At 44.3% G+C, this 19,039-nt stretch overlaps 1 long non-coding RNA gene across 4 annotated transcripts in view; it reads right to left on the bottom strand.

Annotated features, from left to right (window-relative positions):
• Nucleotides 1–18,592, bottom strand: part of LOC149128373 (uncharacterized) — a 66,871-nt gene extending 48,279 nt beyond the window's left edge. For 2 of the 4 annotated variants that reach the window (XR_016212720.1, XR_016212725.1), the window contains exons 1-2: nt 18,001–18,592; nt 9,037–9,102 (exon numbers count right to left, since the gene is read on the bottom strand). This is a non-coding gene — a long non-coding RNA (uncharacterized LOC149128373). Of the gene's footprint in view, nt 1–4,451; nt 4,557–9,036; nt 9,103–18,000 lie in introns of those variants that run through there. The other 2 variants (XR_016212723.1, XR_016212726.1) reach the window with 2 other exon arrangements.
• Nucleotides 18,593–19,039: the final 447 nt, after the last annotated feature.

A 19,039-nucleotide genomic window follows, 5' to 3' on the forward strand; every position in this document is an offset into this window, starting at 1 on the left:
TCAGTGAAGATGATTAGAAGAAACTGATGCCACTCTCAGGTTTCATTTGAAAACAAACAGAACAAAAACTAGCTTCCACTCAATGTTCCATACTTTTTCTGTCAGCCAGAAGTCAATACCCAAACCACCCTTGGAGGACATTTATTGAAGGTACAATGTAACTGATACTTCACAACTGACTCTATAGAGCTTCATTTGGTCTGTATCTGCCTTAATCTAGACACATGATTGAGGAATCTAAGTCTGTTGTTTGGACACATTACACATAGTAGGGTGTCTTTATTACCACTGCTGTTAGCTTGTCTCCACTTAATTTTGTCATGCACAAGTAATCTTCTAGATGAGAAGCATTTTACTTCTTTATATTCTTGTATACTAACAATTTATTTGTAGATCCTTTTATCTCTTCCATGTTGATAATCACAACACCTGCAAATAACGTTGGTTGGTTCTTTCTGGTCCTCATATGTTTTATTAAACTTTTCTTGCCTAAAAGTACTGTCTGGAACATCTTTCTTTTTTCTCACTTGAATAATCCCAACTTAATCTTTCATACTCCATTCAAGCATCACTTCCTCTGGGAAGCCTTCCCAAACCCTCCAGATTAGATTACCTCCCTCCACACCACCCTATAGAACCCTATGTTCAAACATCATTACATTCTAAAAGCTCATTCTGAACTAATTTTAGACTTAAGCAAAGTGCAATAGTACATTCCTTCCCCAAATATTAACCAACACCTTACATAATATTAGAAAAAAAATTACTACAGTGTTATCACACACCTTATTCTAATTTTACCAGTTTTCCCCATAATGTTCTCTAATGTAGCTTACATACTACATCATACTATATCTACTTATTTCTTTGGTTTCCTCTGTCCTTCCACGTTTTTATGATCTTGATACTTCTGAAGAGTACCAATCAGTGACTTTGTAGCCGTTCCTCAATCTAGGTTTATCTGAGATTTTTTAATGACTGGCATAAAATTACACATTTTGTCAAGAATAGCAGAGAAATGGATATCCTCAGTTGTCTGCCAGTTTTTGGGTTTTTTTTGTTTGTTTGTTTGTTTTTTTTGACAGGCAGAGTGGACAGTGAGAGAGAGAGAGAGAGAGAAAGGTCTTCCTTTGCCGTTGGTTCACCCTCCAATGGCTGCCGCGGTCAGCGTGCTGCGGCCAGCGCACCACGCTGATCCGATGGCAGAAGCCAGGTACTTATCCTGGTCTCCCATAGGGTGCAGGGCCCAAGTACCTGGGCTATCCTTCACTGCACTCCCGGGCCACAGCAGAGGACTGGACTGGAAGAGGGGCAACCGGAACAGAATCCGGCGCCCCGACCGGGACTAGAACCCGGTGTGCTGGCGCCGCAAGGCGGAGGATTAGCCTAGTGAGCCGTGGCACCGGCAGTTTTTGGCTCTTAAAAGTTATGTCTTTGAAGTTAATAAAGTTTCTTAGGGAAGATACTTCACTTTACACAAATCCTGTTTATCCTTAAATTTCTGTCCACTAATATTAGCTTTCATTGGTTAATCTTTTCTGAAAGCAATTATTGTTACGCTTCTTTAATGGTGGTTTTCCATTTTTCTCTTTCCTTCTGTATTTATTAATGGGAATTTTACTCTAAAGTCAAACTCTAGCTACTCCTCATTTATTTGGTTTATTATTTATGTCAGTATGGACTCAGGAATGAGCTAAAATCCAATTTCATGATCATTTTCTGTGTTGCTCAAATCATTCTAGCTCTGGCATGAGGGGTTCCTTCAGGAGGCTTCCTGTGTTCCTGATAATCACTCCCTCTTTTTTCCAGCACTTCCTCCTGGAGAAGTCTTGGTTCATCTTACTGGACAATAGTGTTGGAAACAAAGAACTGGGCACTGAGTGTGCTCTTTGATCATGGGATTTTTCTAGGCCCCCTCAGTAGAAAGCCAGGAAATATATGCAAATATACCAACACATGCACATACATCTCTGTTTCTGCATCTATATATCTGTATTTACATAAGGACCATGAATTCACACTGATAATGCTGATTCCAATCTATCACCACAGGATTCATTTCATTCTCACTACCTCAAGATCTCTTCCTCTGGAAAGGAGCAACATGGCTCTTATTACCCACAGTATACTGACTTGTTCAATTCTAGTATACACAAAAAGTAGTGTCAGAATTGCTAACCACACCCTATGAGAAATGCCTTCCTTTATATTAGTGCTTTTTGACCCATCAAATTACTGAGTCAAAATTCTAGTACATTAGTGGTTCATCCCCTTAACTGTAAACACATACATTCAATGCCCCTCAAGGCCTAAAACCTTGGAGAGTACCGCAAGTCCTTCGGAGCCTATGTTTGCTCCTATATATACATTCCTATGATGAAATTTAATTTTAAATTAGGCACAGTAAGAGATAATAAAAAAAGAACAATTATATAATATGCCACAATCAAATAAAATGTATGAATTACTTATTTCTAGAATTTCCCGTTTAATATTTTCAGATTGTAATTTTTACTGCAGGTAACCCAAACTGTAGAAAGGGAAACTGGATGGGGGGAGGGCTACTGAGGTTCTCTTTCCCAATCACTTCAATATGTTATGTTATTCATCTGTAATACAGTCAACTTCGTTAGTGTTTTGATTCCATTTTACACCACTTGCCATCTCCTCCAGTCCAATCCTGTTTTTTCCTTTTTTTTTTTTTTTTTAACCTACATGAGAGAGGGGCAAATACAGCAGCTCCTATCTGTTGGCTCACCCCTCCAAATGCCTGCTATGTCTGGGGCCAGGCCAGGTGGAAGCTGGGAGCCATGAACTTAATCTCACATGTGGGTGGCCAGGATCCAACTACCTGAACCATCACCTGCTGCCTCCAGTGGCTGCACCAGCAGGAAGCTGGACTTGGGAGCCAGGGCCAGGATTCAAACCCAGGCATTCCAACATATGACTCTCAATCTTCTCAATCAGCACCTTAACTGCTAGGCCAAATACTGTGCCTTGATTTTTGGACTATATGAAAGCTACGAGAAACATTACAGTAATCCTAAAAGTTGGAGCCAAACAAAAATATACTCAGACAGTGCCACTCTCATTGTTCTGTTATCGAATTCCCAATATATACTTTTCCTATCCCTTCCCACATTAGCACCCCTTAAATAACTAATCTTTTTTAGCTTCCCTATTCCTTTTGCACAAATGGCAAACATGTGCATTTTCTTGAATTTTTTTTTACAAGAAAAGCACATTTTAAGTGTTCTTTGGGTTTTAACTTTTTTGCATTTAACATTATGTTCTGGCTGTCACTCTCATCAGTTCACAGAGCTATTTGTTTTTTAGCAGGTGTATACTCTGCTATGCTGTGGATGCACAGTTTATATGACTCTCCTATACACGGGAATTTGGTCAATTCCAATATTCTGAAATTACAATAGTGCAATGAGTAATTTTTGTGTATAGGTACTTTCAGAATGTATCTTCAAGAAAGATTCTTAAGAGTCAGACTGCTGTGTTAAAGTATAAGTGCAGGGGCCAGCACTGTGGCGTAGCAGGTAAAGCCATCACCCGCAGTACTGGCATCTCATGTGGGCACCGGTTCAATTGAACAAAATCAAATTAAAAATTCACTCAAAATTCAGAATTATAGTGCAGTATTTGTAAAAGCGATAAAATCAAATCTGAGTTATTTCAAGTCTGCCCGTCTATATGAACATTTGGGGTTTTTATTTACCTTTGAAACAGAAAACAGTGAAACTTAGTGTGAACTGTGAGGAGTTATACTTTTGTTATCCAGGCTTTAAACTCCTAGAGCAGCAGCTACATGTTGAGTTATTTTAGATACAAATGAAGGTCCATTGTCATTCTGCAGTGACCTTGAGAGTCCAGAGCACCAGAAACATCCTAAAGCAGTGTGCGAGTACCTTAAGACATTTATGCAAAATAGAATTAAAAGATCAGTTTATTTTGATAAAGAATATCAAAATCCACACACATAAGTCTCCAAAAAGTACATGCCTCTTGGAGACCTCAGTCACCCAGTAAAGTTGAGAAGGCTAATCAGAGTCTTAAAATTCTAGCTAAGCTTTTCCAGGAGACCTCAGATACGTGGCTTAACCTACTGCCTATTGCACTTCTCAACATGAGAACAGCACCCGAGACTGCCTTAAAGCCTTGTCCATACGAGCAGCTCTATGGAAGGCCCTTTCCTCACCTCTGATATCCTCTAATTCACAGGTTCAAGATCAGATAAAGTAGATTATCAATTTAGGCCAGGCACAGAAGGCTCTGACAGAGCATGGTAATACAGTTCTCCCAGAGCCACATCCTAAGACTCATGAGCAGCTTGTTTCCCTCCGGAGATTTAGTTTTACTAAAAACTTGGCAGGAAGGATCCCCTTCGGACCAGTTGCAGCCTAAATGGAAGGAACTCTACCAGGTGCTACAGAGCACGCCTACCTCAGTGAAATTATAGGGCATCCCAAGCTGGGCACATTTGTCAAGCATTAAACTTCCACCTCTCAAGTCTTTGCAGGTGAACTTGAAGACGCATCTGTTGATTCCTGTGAACCCATTGAAGTTCTTAAGTACCTCTTCCAAAAGCAAAAAGATAATTAAGGCTTTTGCTTTCATCACATCAAGAATGCTGTACTTTAAGGCAGACATGTTGTACCTACCTTTTCCTTTGATTCTCTCTGGGAACTGTTATTGCCGGGAAAACTCCTTAATAGTTCTTCTATTATAATGATTGAAGACCCTGGTGAGCCACACGAGGCTGACTTTAAAAACCTGACCATAGCTTTAGGTAATCTGGCCTACACTTCAGGCCAGCTTTTACAGCAAGTATTTATGTCTGTGGACACTCTGTCCAAGGTAGTATGGACAACAGACAAGCCTTGGTATATGTATATTAATAGAATAAGGAGGAACATGTGCAGTGATTGATGGAATCTGCCACCTTTACTTGAACAGTAGCATGTCCACTGAGACATTACAAATCTCTATGCTCAGGCTAAGTGGTTTTATAATCTGCACAAGGATGGCCTATCACCACCCAGTATCTGGAGTCTGTAAAATACATTCTTTCCATCTTAAAGGGCACTCCACTTGCAACCTGTTTTGTTCCAGTTTTGCTTATGCTGATTGATAAACTTTATGTTTCAGAACCCAACGACTTCTGAGAGTAATGATGACCATGCAGGGGACACAGCCATTGGCGGTGACTCAAAGTTCTCCAGTTTATGAAACAAATTCATTAGATGAGATAGGAAGAGATTTCCGAACCCAGGACAGGCAGGGCCTGCAGCCCTGATCAGCAGGAAATAGCTATAGGAGATGTGAGCATATGTCCTTCAGCATCCCCTGAAGGGTCTGGCATCTCTGAGGGGGGATTGATAGGGGATCCAGTCAGGGCGCAAGGATTAGGCTCAGGAGCTGGAGGCCACCCTCCACCCCCTGTGTGATCTCACCTATATCCACACACCTGTCAATCAGACTACCGAACTGGAAGTGGATAAGAGGCCGGAGCATGCTGAGCTGGCCCTGTTTTGTCCCTTCTCGTGCCTGCCCTCCCCCGCTGCCCACTGCAGCCACTCTCCTGCCCACGTGCCTTCTCTCGCTTGCAGCCTCTGGCCCGCCCCCCTGAAAAATCCTGGTATGAAACCCGTTTACCCTCCTTGGGCCCCTTTCCCTTAATAAAACCCTCATGTTCCTGTCTATATCTCACACTTTCCAAACCCTGAACTAAAAAAAAAAAAGGATGCTTGTGGCACCTCTGAGTGAAATAACTAAATGGTTTAAAATAGATTCCATTATAGTACAGATTATTGTAACTTGAAAGATCATCTGTCTGAATGACACAATTCTTTCCCATAACAATTTCCTCAAAGATGTGATGATCAAAAGCCCAACATCAGTGACAGAAGTGAAGGGCACATCCATGACACACGGACAGAGTAAAACCAGCAGATTTACTGACACTGACAAACAAATTTGGCTTCTGTTGCCAAATCCTTCCCCAGTGGAAACCTTCTCCCCTGGGGTAGGAACATTTTACAGAAATGTCAGTACTCCAGACTCCTGGAGGACAGAGTTAAGTTACAATGTACAATCAGCCAAGAAAGGAACTTGAAACTTTTCATCTGGTCATTTGAGGTCAAAACAAAGTAGAAAAGTTCACAGACTGCAACTGAAAATCATTTTCTGTTTCCTGCATTTAAAATTAAAGGAGAATAACATAACATAAATGGAAAACTAGCTTCTCTCATGACCTTCACAACTGCTCTACTAAAATTCACCATGCTGTCTTAATGAGCCCACCCCACCCCTCACACACACGCACACACACGCACACACACTCACACAGCATACTTGGGTTGAACTTCAGCAAAGAAACAATTTGTCACAGCAACAGCTGAAATAAGTGTCAGCAAGATTGATTCCACTTATTATAACAAACTCCAGTGCCCAGCAGAAGCACAACGGTCGTGCCTTCCTCTTGCAGCATTGCTGGGGCAGGGGGTGTCAGGTAGGGGCAGTAACCAGCCAAACCCTGACGGCCACAGAAGCTGACAAACCCACTCTCTCCTGGGCCACTGGAGACAGACAGCGCTGCCCCCACCGGGCTGCATCTCAGTGACAGGACCACCCTGCCCGTCCTGCCCTATTACCAGCCTCATTAGGTGCTGTTTATGCCTATACAATCCAAACATCACACACCACCACCACCATAATTGATTTACGAGATCTATCAAACAGCAGTGTTGCTCATAGAAATGTTTTTAAATTCCAGGGGCACACCCTCAACATTGAGGATACAGAATTATAGAGTGTGCACACTTCTCTCTTGCTTTGAACTGCACAAGACTTGGGGAGGAAGGGAAGTGGGGGAGGAGGAGGGAAAATGCCCTGTCTGGTGGGGTGGAAAGCACCAGAGCTTCAGAACACTTCACTGCGGACGCTCAGCTCGCAACTCACTGTGTCGCCACAGGCAAGTCCCTCCCACTGGCTGGCTGCGCATTCCCAAGCCAGAATCTGGAGGCAATCCTTCCTCTCCTCTCTCGTTAACCACCCTCATTTCCAACTGCATCTTTAGCAGCTGCCTTCTGTTAAGCGATGTCAATGTCGCGCTGCAATTCAACCAAGCTAACTTCATCAGCTTCCCAGGGATCAGAGAATAAAAGTCTCCAGTGAGTCACAGAGTCACTTAGGAGCTCATTCCCACAGCAAACAGGAAGATGGTGACCAAACCAGCTGCACCTTCCTAACATCAGTCCCGCTCTCAGATTCCCCTCTGTCTTCTCACTCCACACCTTCTCGGTGCCATGGTCTCCCAGCATGGCTGGGTCCCACCCATCATTTGGAACCGAAGAACCCACACACATCCTCTCCCATGAGCCTCAACCCTCTTTTCAGTCTTAAAAATGATAAAGAACCACAAGGAGGTTTTGTTAATGTAATTTGTTGTTTGTTATTCCTCCATCAGAAATTAAAACTGAGAAATTATAAAAGTATTAATTCAGTATTTAGAAAGTTCCAATTTGTTAACATAAGTAACATATTTGAGAGAAAATAGGCATATTTCTAAAACAAAAAATTGGGAAGCAGAGCAGCATGTTTTGTGGTTTGTAAGTGTTTAATATCTAAGAGAAGACAGTTTGGATTTTCCTATTTGCTTCTGTGTTGGATCTGTTGTGCTAGCACGTTGTGTTGTCTCTGGAAAACTCTACCACACACTTGTTGGAGAAGAGCAAACAAATTAAATACCCTCTTAGAATTCTTATGATCCCTGGAAGACCCCCAGGACTTTCAGATCACATCGTGAGAAACTCTGATCTAGTCTAAGTGGGGTGAATTTCCCTGAAGACCAAGAGCCATGGGAGCAGTAGACCAGATGAGGTAACACAGATTTAGGCAGAACTGGATTTGCACCTCAGACTTATCACTTAAAAACATGCTGTGTGCATTACATAAGCCTCAGTTTGCTCACTTCTAAAATAGGAATAATTATATCTATTATATGGAGTTATTGTAAAAACTTGCCACAGTGCCTAAGACATGATAGTTATGAGTGAGTAAGAGAGACTTCCTGTCTTATGTGCTATTCTGATACACTTTGGATTTTGCTTTCTAAAAAAAAAAAAAGGTAAACATATACATAGCATAATATAGTACATTTTATATTACATATAATACATGCAAGAGTGATAGTAAGTCATATAGTTGAAAGAGTAAAGTTAAGGGATCATACACAGGAACACACACTTAATTTAAAACACCATTCGTCTGAAACACGCGTATAAACATTCATTTGTCAGTCTTCAAAAGTAGGGCCAGTGCTTTCCTTTGAGAACAAATGTTCTAACGGTGCTCTGTGTCACCTTTCTTACATAAACTATTTCCATAACACATCAGCTATGATTTTGGCTTCATTTTTTTAAGTATAAGATTTCATGAGAAGAAATCTAAATATAAAATTCTTTTAGATGTTTAATATTTTCACACATATTTACATATTTTCAGTTTTCTGTACTTGAATGCAAATATCTTTTAGTGATCAGCTTGGAACTTAACCCCAAGGATTAAACTGAGATTTTTTTTTTTTTAGAAACAATAGCTCTCTTTCATTTTGTACTTCAATTTCATGGATTTACCTAAATATTTACTTAAATTACATAATTACAGCAAGAACTGGCACGGCAGGTTTACACATCTGCGAAATACAGCTGTCACCTCCCAGCTCCTGGGGTTGCCATCAGGACAAATGAGAGGTTTGGGAACAAGCAACTGACTCTTGGTGAACACGAGGGCGGACACACACGCACAGTGTGTTATAGAGCGGTCCCCACGCCAAGAGTGCTCAGGGTGCCTCAAGCATGGGCCTACTCAATAGAAGTGAAGGCAGTGCTTTATCTGAATAAGTTAACTGGAAATCAAAGAGAGCTTCTATATACACTGCCATGGAAAGATTTAAAAGTCTCAAAGAATAACAGAACACCCAGAATATAACATGCCCCACTCAGTTGTAAACAAAACAAAACCAACCTGGATACTCGCACAGGCTGTCAGTACATGGGGAAAGGTGCTAGCTGCATTCCTGGTAGTGGTCACCTGTGGGACAAGCAGAAATTTAGGATTAAAATAGAAAGTTTCGCTTTTTTTTGTTTATACACTTTTATATTGGTTGATTTTTATAGTGGGGTTATTATAGTAAATATGTAATAAAATAAGCAAAAAAGTAATACATACCCCCTGCCAATAGTAAAACCAGAGGACAGCAAACTAGCCATCTGCAATTGGCCGAGGCAAACCCATCCTATCCTCTGCATACCCTCCCCTCGTTCCACTGCTGTGCTGTTTCTCATCTGAGCCCCAACGAACGCATTCTGTCCCCTCCGCTCCCTACCTCCCAGACACTCAGTGACGTTACAGGCTGGCCTGAGAGAACAACCTTCATCAATGAACTGTTGTTTAAGATGACGAGTTGAGCCTGTATAAAAACAGTAAAAGAAAAGCTCCAGGAGAGAGGGATTAGAACCCAAGAGAAAGAAACGAGAGGAGAAATGATAGTTATGCGTCCTGAAGAGGCAGGATCCAATGAAAGAAGAGCACAGTTCGAGGCTTTGATCCTAAACAACAGGTGAAACACTCCCCTGACTACAGGGCAGAAGGGGTCTGAATAGAGAAGCTGCTGGGAGCGAGGGCAGCGGAGCAGGGAGCTGGCTGCATTCTCCTGTGATGGCTTCTACCTCCCCCAGGGTGAGCCGTGTGCGGGGACGAAGTGTGCCTCACACACACCCAGCTATGAACCACAGCAATTCTGATGCCAAATACCCTCAACACAGGGCCTCGCTCACACCGCAGCGTTGCACACCTTCACTGCAGGGTGACACGTGGAGATGTAACGCCGGGTGCTCACTCACATAGGAACTCAGATACTGGAGTGTTTGTGCACACACACACACACACACTCACACGTTCCCGCACTCAGATGTTCCACACCATGGCTGCAGTTTGGTGGCCAGTCCAGCTGTAAGGCATTCTGGGGCAGGCTCTGTGGTTCTGGCATGAGCTCTGTGCTGAGTCATCTTTCTTTCATCTTCTTTTCTCAGAAGGGTTCCCCCTTTTTATTCTTGGCTTTATTTCAACTTTGTCCCCATGTCTCTGTCCTCAGAGTGTGTGGATACTCACCAGAGGCCCACAGAATTTAGTCCAGCTAATGTCTAATCTCCAGAGGCCTGTGGGCAGCAGGTGAATACTCTTGGGGGTCTGCGGGGACTGTGCACACCCAGGCCAGCATTGGGTCCCACAGCCATCTTTAGGAATGTACACCAGTTATGGCTTCAGGCAGCTGATGGCTCAGGTAACACTGTGCAACCATAGGCCACAGTTTCTTGGTTACCATGCTTACAGATGGCTTCAAATAGCACCTCCTTGTTGACTTTCAGTCTCCCCATCTGTAAGCTGAGGGACTTTCCATCAGTATCATCCTATGATTCTATGCTGCTTTGGTCTTGACCTTCAAAACTAGCTTTTCAATAGAGCAATGTTCACACAGAGGTCAGACCACTTAAGAAAGAGAAACCAAGGTAAAAATTTACCTGTTCTTTCCCAAAGCCCAAAAGATGGCAGGGACCAAATAAAAAAATTGGACCTGAAGTTTATAGTCTCTTTGTGCCTGTAAGATTGAGTTTTAGATATCAACCTGGGTGTTTAAAATATTTCTCTCTCTCATACACACACACACACACACACACACACACACATATATATGGGATGTGTGTGTGTATATCCTATTGGTCTGTTCTCTGGAACACCCTGACTGCCAGTACCTAAAACATCACTGGGGAGTAGGGTGGGTTGGTGATATCCACTCTCACAATGACAAATGCAGCATATGACTTGTAACTGGCTGTCTGTTGCCATCTCAGAAAGAAGCAAGAAAAACAAGCCAGAGATTTCTTTAAAATTTTATTTGAAAGGCAGAGTTACAGAGGAAGAGGGAGAAATAGAGAGAGATCTTCCACCCAATTGTTCACTCCCCAGATAGCTGCAATGGCCAGCACTGGGCCAGGCCAAAGCCAATAGCCAGAAGCTTCATTTGGATCTCCCACATGGGTGGCAGGAGCACATACACTTGGGCCACCCTCTGCTGCTTTTCCCAGGCCATTAGCAGGGAGCTGGATCATAAGTGGAGTAGCCAGGACTCCATCTGATACCCGTATGACATGCCAGCATCGCAAGTAGTGGCTCTACCTGCTATGCCCAAACACCAGTCCCAGGCCAGAGATTCTGATTTTAAAATTTTGTAAGACTTAAACCATTGTAATATCTTCAAGCTGCTGCTGCTACTTCCTTCCTATTGCCCACATTATCAGTAATAACACTGCTCAATGCCAAGGTGTCGTGGTGCATTTCAGATGCAGCATAAAAGGGGCACCAGATGCAGATACACCCTACTCTGTAACAACACTGAGAAGGAGACAACCCTAAAAGGAACGGTAGGGACCAGAACACAAAGTCACAAGGCATGCTGAGTCCCAAAGCCCATGGCAAGGAGGACTGAAATATGCAGGAAGGCAAAGCCCGGGGAGGCTCTGGGGGCTAACAGCAAAAAGGCCTGTGATGTCCCGGCTGCCTTGGAAGTCCATGACTCCCAGCACTGGCCAAAGGATGTGCAGGCATTGTCCCCATGCGCAACACTGCTTCTATCTGCGGCTCTGACTTCAAGGATGAGGCTGACAGGTGTGCCCAGGACACACTGCAGCTTTCCCAGCCTGTCGTTCTTGAAAATCCATGATCTGTCAGGGCCAAGTCCAGCTGGCAACCCTTTCATTTTCCACTAATTCAATTTGGTAGAAATAGCCATAGCTCCTTGCCTAAATCTGCCTTTCTCTTAGAGAGAAATTTGATATGGCTTGAGGTTGCTAGCTTAATTCCCATCTCCAATTACAATCAGGAAGCTATATTTTTACTTGATTAGAATTAAGAAATCTGAGATCTGGAAGGGACCTTAGAATATCAAGTTTAGCCTCTTGCTGTGATGTGAGGACCTGGAAGCCCACAGAAAAAGGCCCAAATAAAGCAACCAAGAGGTAAGTATTGGGAATAAGAAACTGCAGGGTAGTGGGGCCAGCATTGTGGCACAGTTGGTAAGGGTACTGCCCACATCCCATATGGGTGCAGGCTCATGTCCTGGCTGCTCCACTGCTGTTCCAGCTCCCTGCTAATGCCTTGGGAAAAGAATCAGAGGATGGCACAAGTGTTTGGGACCCTGCCACCAACATGGGAGACCTGGATGAAACTTCTGGCTCCTGGCTTTGGCAGGCATCCAGCAGATGCAAGCCCTCCTACTCTCAAATTAAAAAAAAAAAATCAATCCAGGGTACTCTAATAGGACCTCTGCATTGTATGGGGTCAGGCGAAGGTGAGGATGGCACTCTGGTCTGACTTCCCCTCATGTTCCTTTTGCTCTTTCAGATGAGGTTCTAACCATTTAATTAAGCAGATCCAAAACGAACACTTTGCAGGTTTTTCAGGTAGAATCAGATCTGGCTCCTTCAAACTTCTACCCAAGATCTCAGGGCTCTCTCCTTGGCTGCACGTTAGGTTCACCTGTGGAACCTTTTATTTTATTTTTATTTGACAGGTATAGTTATAGAAAGTGAGAGACAGAGACAGAGAGAAAGGTCTTCCTTCCGTTGGTTCACCCCTCAAATGGCCACTACAGCCAGTGCTGCGCCGATCCGAAGACAGGAGCCAGGTGCTTCCTCCTGGTCTCCCACATGGGTGCAGGGGCCCAAGCACTTGGGCCATCCTCCATTGCCTTCCTGGGCCACAGCAGAGAGCTGGACTGGAAGAGGAACAACGGGGACTATAACCCGGTGCCCATATGGGATGCTGGCACCGCAGGCAGAGGATTAACCAAGTGAGCCACGGTGCCAGCCCCTGTGGAACATTTTAAACAGTCCTGACACCCAGGCTATGCATCTGGCCAATCCAATCAGAATCTGTATAAAGAAAACCCAGGCATTTGTGTGGCCTAACACTCCTCTGTGATTCCCAACAGGAAGCCAAGTTTGAAAACCATTGTCTTCAGCTCAGCTCTTGTGTTAGACTGATTGGTTTAAACAACAGAAATATTTTCTCATAGTTCTAGGGATAGAAGTTCAAGACCAAAGTGCTGTCAGGTTTGGTTTCCCCTGAGGCCTCTCTTTGGCTTGCAGATGAGCTTTTCCCTGTATGCATGCATACCTGGAGTGTCCTTTTTCTCTTTTAAGATTTATTTATTTTGAAAGTCAGAGTCACAGAGACAGAGACAGAGAAAGAACTATCTACTGGTTCACTCCCAAGATGGCCACAATGGCCAGCACTGGGTCAGGTTGAAGCCAGGAGCCATGAGCTTCATCCAGTCTTCCATGTGGGTGGCAGGGGGCCCAAACACTTAGGCTGTCTTCACTGCATTTCCCAAGCCATCAGCTGGGTAGAAGTGGAGCTGGGTCAGAAGAGGAGCAGCTGGGACTAGAACCAGCGTCCATATGGGATGCCAGCATCAGAGGCCACAGCTTTATCCACCACACAACAACACTGGCCACTGTCCTTCTCTTCTTACAAGGACAACAAGTACATTGAAATCCTTACAACCTCATTTAACCTTAATGACCTCCTTAAATGCTTTATCTCCAAATATAGTCTCATTGGGGTTAGGACAATAATGTATGAATATTGAGAGGATACAATTTAGTCTACATACTTCTGCTCACTGATTGTAACTAGTTGAATTTCAGCATTTTTATGCAACGTGCCATGGCAACTTTGTGTATCCTGAGATGTTGGGCTTCAGAGGTGGCCCATGGGATTCTGGGGCCAGCAGAGGGCCTAGGATAGCTGTCTCTGGCATTGTGCAGCCTACCCAAGAATTCTTAGAAAGCAGCTCCACTGAGCAAGGCCAGATACCATGCTCAACAGTATCAGGATCCCAAAGGCAAACTAATGATCAGTGTCTGGCCTCCGCTGATGGCCCAGTGAGCTGAGTGTGGCCAAAGCGCTTTTCTGCCCCCCTGGATCTTCCTTGGAACCAGCTGCAGGCATCTTTGAGATTCTGAGTTCCCGGAATCACAAACACAGGCCATGAGGTGTAGCTGCAGGTGGTGGCTTCTACCCACCGCCTTCACATATATCAGATGATGCATCACAACCAGCAAGTCAGGGTCAGGCAAGCAGATTCTGTAAATTAGAGCTTCATCATTATTTTGAAATGCTCGATATTTATCTGCCTAGAACAGTACCTATCACATAGTGAGCCCATGAAATATGCTGAATGAACACATAAACGGGAACATTGATCAGATTTGAAATGCATTTAAATATTAGAACAAAGTTTAACATTTAAGGTTATGAAATTTAACTGAAAATTTTTGAATGGTTATAAAAATATTTTGAAATTTGTTTCCTGTGTGAACAGATTTTCATTGATTGCTCCAAGGATTTTAAGAACCTATCTATTGGCCGGTGCTGCGGCTCACTAGGCTAATCCTCCGCCTGCAGCGCTGGTACTCCGGGTTCTAGTCCTGGTTGGGGCACCAGATTCTGTCCCAGTTGCTCCTTTTCCAGTCCAGATTTCTGCTGTGGCCCAGGAAGGCAATGGAGGATGGCCCAAGTGCTTGGGCCCCTGCACCCATGTGGGAGACCAGGAGGAAGCACCTGGCTCCTGGCTTCAGAACAGTGCAGTGCACAGGCCGCAGCGGCCATTTGGGGGTGAACCAACAGAAGGAAGAGCTTTCTCTCTCTCTCACTGCCTAACTCTGCCTGTGAAAAATAAAAATAAAAATAAAAATAAATAAAAGAACCTATCTTTAAGTAGTCTGATCAGAATGGCCTATAGCTATTTAAAGGTTAAAACCAGATTCTAAAAAAAGACAAGTTCATTGTAATAATTTTCATCCCCTTCCTAAGCAGGTTCCTCATTACATTTTTAACAAATTTGGGAGTTGACATATTTATGTGTTTTATATATTTGAAATTTTTATCTTCCTAACACTAACATTCCATGTTTCTTAAAATAACTACATAATATATGGAGAAAATAAATTGAAAAATTTTACCTAGTCTTCAACAGACCTCTGCAAATCTATTCATGATCAAGCAGCTTTATCTGACAAATGTTATGATTTTTATATGTGTATGACAGGAAAAAGGTTAGGAGGCACTGCCTTCCCCCTGAGTAAATGGCAACACCACCTACATTACTGAGCCAAAACCCTGAGCCACCCCAATTTCTCTTTTCTCTTCCTGTTCTAAAGCTGAGCCATTGGCCAGGGCAGGAGTGCCTGCTTTCACATTTATCCCCTCTCTGCCACTCCTTTCCACTCCCAATACTCCCACCTGGAGTAAGCCACAATTATCACTTGCCTGGAAGAAAAGAATCCCAGCTGGTGTTGCCCTTCTCTGCATGGCAGCCAGAGTGTCCTTGGAAAGCCTTGATTAGACTGCATGGCGTCTCCCCAGCCCCTACACCTCCTAGAACCTTCCAAAGGCCCTTTAGATCCAACTTAGACCTCCTCTTAGGGGCTAAAAATTCTCCAAGGGATCCAGCCTTTGCATCCTGCTCTCCCTAGCAGTTTCCTGGCCTTTTCTCTTGCCATCTGGAGAGATACTCAGAATAAAGGTCAAGGCTAAGTGGAGAACCAAGCAAGCAACGCCACATGTGGAGAGTCTAGAGATCATGGCAATGACTGAGCTGGAGATGTAACGTTGGGAGCCTAATAAACACCCATGAGGCTAGATGAGATCATCAAAGAACTGAATCTAAAAAGAGAATAGATTGAAAGGTGAACCATGATGCTCTCCCAATATTTGAAATGAAAATATATCTGTTGGGGCTGGTGCTGTGGCGTAGCGGGTAAAGCCACTACCTGCAATGCCATTGTCCCATATGGGTGCCGGTTCAAGTCCTGGCTGCTCCACTTTTGATCCAGCTCTCTGCTATGGCCTGGGAAAGCAGTGGAAGATGGCCCAAGTCCTTGGGTCCCTGCACCCATGTGGAAGACCCAGAAGAAGCTCCTGGCTCCTGGCTTCGGATAGGTGCAGCTCCGGCATTGCAGCCATTTGGGGAGTGAACCAGTGGATGGAAGACCTCTTTTTCTGCCTCTGCCTCTGTATAATTCCACCTTTCAAATAAATTAATAAATCTTTAAAAAAAAAGAAAGAAAATATATCTGTTAATTGCCTTGCTTCTTTCTTTAGTGCATACATACAAAAAAGGCATTGTACCCCATAAATATACATAATCCACTATATGTCAGTTAAAAATAAATTTTAAAAAATGTTTAAAAGATTTTGCAAAACAGCAGCACATAAAAGATTTGGGGGCCTGAGACATCCCCTGAGATGGTTGTTTAAAATATATACTTTTGATACCTTTCCACTGGAGTTTTGATTCAGTATGAAAATGCACACCCCAAATTTTTTTTTTTAAGCAAATGCTCCTAGTCTTATCATCAGAGGAGTCTGGGAAATCAGCACTTTTAACCCAATCAGAAAAATCACCTGCATGGGATCCTCTTTATATACCTCCCAGGGACCTTGGCCCCCAAATGACACAAATCTGAATCCCCAGAGAACTTTCAGTTTGGCAACTCATGACCCAAACTTGTTATTTTCTTAGGATTCATTCCAAATAAAACACGTGATTTAGCTTTTGAGCCAATGAACTTCTCTCTGCATTTACCAAGGCTGACATGCCCTCTCACCCACCTTTCAACCATGCAGAATTTACTACAGCACACGTGGGCTATGTTAGGGTGTGGGCCGAGAGTCTTAGGCTTGATCTAGAATTACCAACAACAGAAATTCTCAGTGTAGACACACGGGTAAAACCTAAGAGTTTGCCCCAGTTTCTCAGCAGATCTCAGCTTGCCAATCACATGGAGTGATTTTCTGGGAGCCTTGGCAAGCACATTTACTCTCCCCCAAAGTTCCGATGCTGGGGAGGCCGGGACGGCACTCAACAACCCGTCCTGCTTCTCCCAACCCAACCTGCATCCTCTGGCTTTTCAGTCTCTGTTCAAACTTTCTAGATTTCCTTGCTCGGAATGTTAAAAATCCAAACTCCCTGTTCATGTGATCAAAATGGGAAACTTTTTGCCCTCTTTGACAGAAATCATTCCATGTTGGCCACCTGATGGGTACTTGGGGTTAATTAGAAAATCCCCATCAAGAGTTCAGAGGCCAATATCAGCTGTCAAAATCCTACATCCCCCTCTTTCCCCTCTTTCAAGTGCAAAACAACCTGTGTCCGAAGATGTGCCGGAGATAAAAGGGCACACACCAGCGCCGGGGGCTTTCACTCAGCTCTATACAAGGCCCCACCACCATGAATACAGCAAAATCTCAAATGAAAGTTTTAATCTCCCCACTGCATTCAGCCGAAAGAGAAAAGGGTTTCCTTTTAACAATCTCCCCCCTTAAACCCTTTGTGTTGCAACGCTCCTGAAAAAAGCGGAGATTTCACTCTGACCCGGCCAGGGCTTTACGCCAAAGAAAGCAATGCACCTCAAACCTTTTGTGCTGAGACAAGAAGGGCTGGCGGCCCGAAGCAAAAGTGGCAACCCAGTGATGGGACATGCGGTGGGGACAGAGACGCCAGGCGTCCCACCAAGCTTGGACCTGTTGGCGGTGGTGGCTGGACCCTATGGGAGGAGGATGACCCCAACCACGGGCCCCCACGGCTCCTCACAACTGGGGAGTCTGCCACAAAGGTAGAAGACTTCCCAGCCGGGACACCGGTGTGAAACACGCCAAGAGCAGCAGGGAAGAAGCCCACTGAAGTCTTTGTTTTTCACACGGCTCCCAAAAAAGGAAAAACGGAGCTGCAACAAGAACCCGAGGTTAAACTTGCCCAGGCCACGCTTTGGGGAGAACCTCAGCGGGCCGAGGAGACCTCCGCAGGTCGTGGCTGATAGCTAGGACGCTGGGACGCAGACTTCCAATTCCCTGCGCCATGTCTACCTTTGGGAGCAGACCCAGGCGGCTCCGGGAGCAAGTGCACCTGCACTCCGCAGGAGGCTTTGGGTGCAGGGCTCCTCTCCCTCCCAGGCCCGCCATTCCCAGCACTTACAGGATAGGCAGAGCGAGGCTTCCACAATTACTTCCTGCGGGCATCATTAAATGCGGCTGGGATGCTCGTGGCCAGAAACGCACCCCCACCCCCACCCCTTCCTGGAAAAAAAAAAAAAAAAGTTTGTTGACTAAGTAGGACGTTCCTATTTTCTTTCTCCCAAAGAGGTGCCCTAAATGTTTGAAATTAGCGCCTGGTATGAATCCAAAGCGGCGGGATTAAAACCAGCGGCGCAGCTCTGAGTTCAACACGGTTTTATTGGCGCCTTAATTTGGTGTTGTTTAATGCTGACAGCCCAGTGAATGCCACCTTTTCAAAAGGGTGTTTTTGTCGAACGGCCGGAGTTCAAAAGGTCCTAAGGGAGCGCCAGGCGCTTTCTGCCCGAGCTGTGTGCAGGCGCGGCCCGGGGCCGATTCTAAAGCCGGTGCCCGCCCGACGTGCAGGGAACCATGACCGGGCGCCTTGCCTCCGTGCGTCGGTCTCCCGTTTGCTAGGTCTGCTTGCGAGCCTTTTTCTCCGTTTCCGAATGCGATTTTTTTTTTTAAACCGAGGCTTACGGCACGGCAGGGTCCCTGGCAAAATCGTCTTCCATTTGTTATTTTCTATTTTTTAAAATCTGTAGAAAGTCTCCTGTTTTCTTCCCTGGCCGGTTCTTTTTGGTGTGTGTGACTCGGGGTGTGTGCAGCTGTCAGGACAGTGAGAAGCAGCGCGAAGTTGACGAGGTATCGCCAACGCAGAAGTTTGAGGATGGGAAGCGGGTAGAATGGGTGTGGCGGCGTCGTTATTTATTTATTTTTTTAAAGAAAAGTAATACCAAAAGCCAAACAGCATTAAAAATTCTTGCACATACCTGTGCAAGAAAATAAAACGCACATATCAAGACTTAAAGCTTTCTTCCTTTTTATTTACCATTTGCTGAATAAAGGGTTA

Source organism: Oryctolagus cuniculus, chromosome 1 (assembly GCF_051225735.1).
Source record: "Oryctolagus cuniculus isolate XC-2025 breed Fujian yellow rabbit chromosome 1, ASM5122573v1, whole genome shotgun sequence".
NCBI classification, from domain to species: domain Eukaryota; kingdom Metazoa; phylum Chordata; class Mammalia; order Lagomorpha; family Leporidae; genus Oryctolagus; species Oryctolagus cuniculus.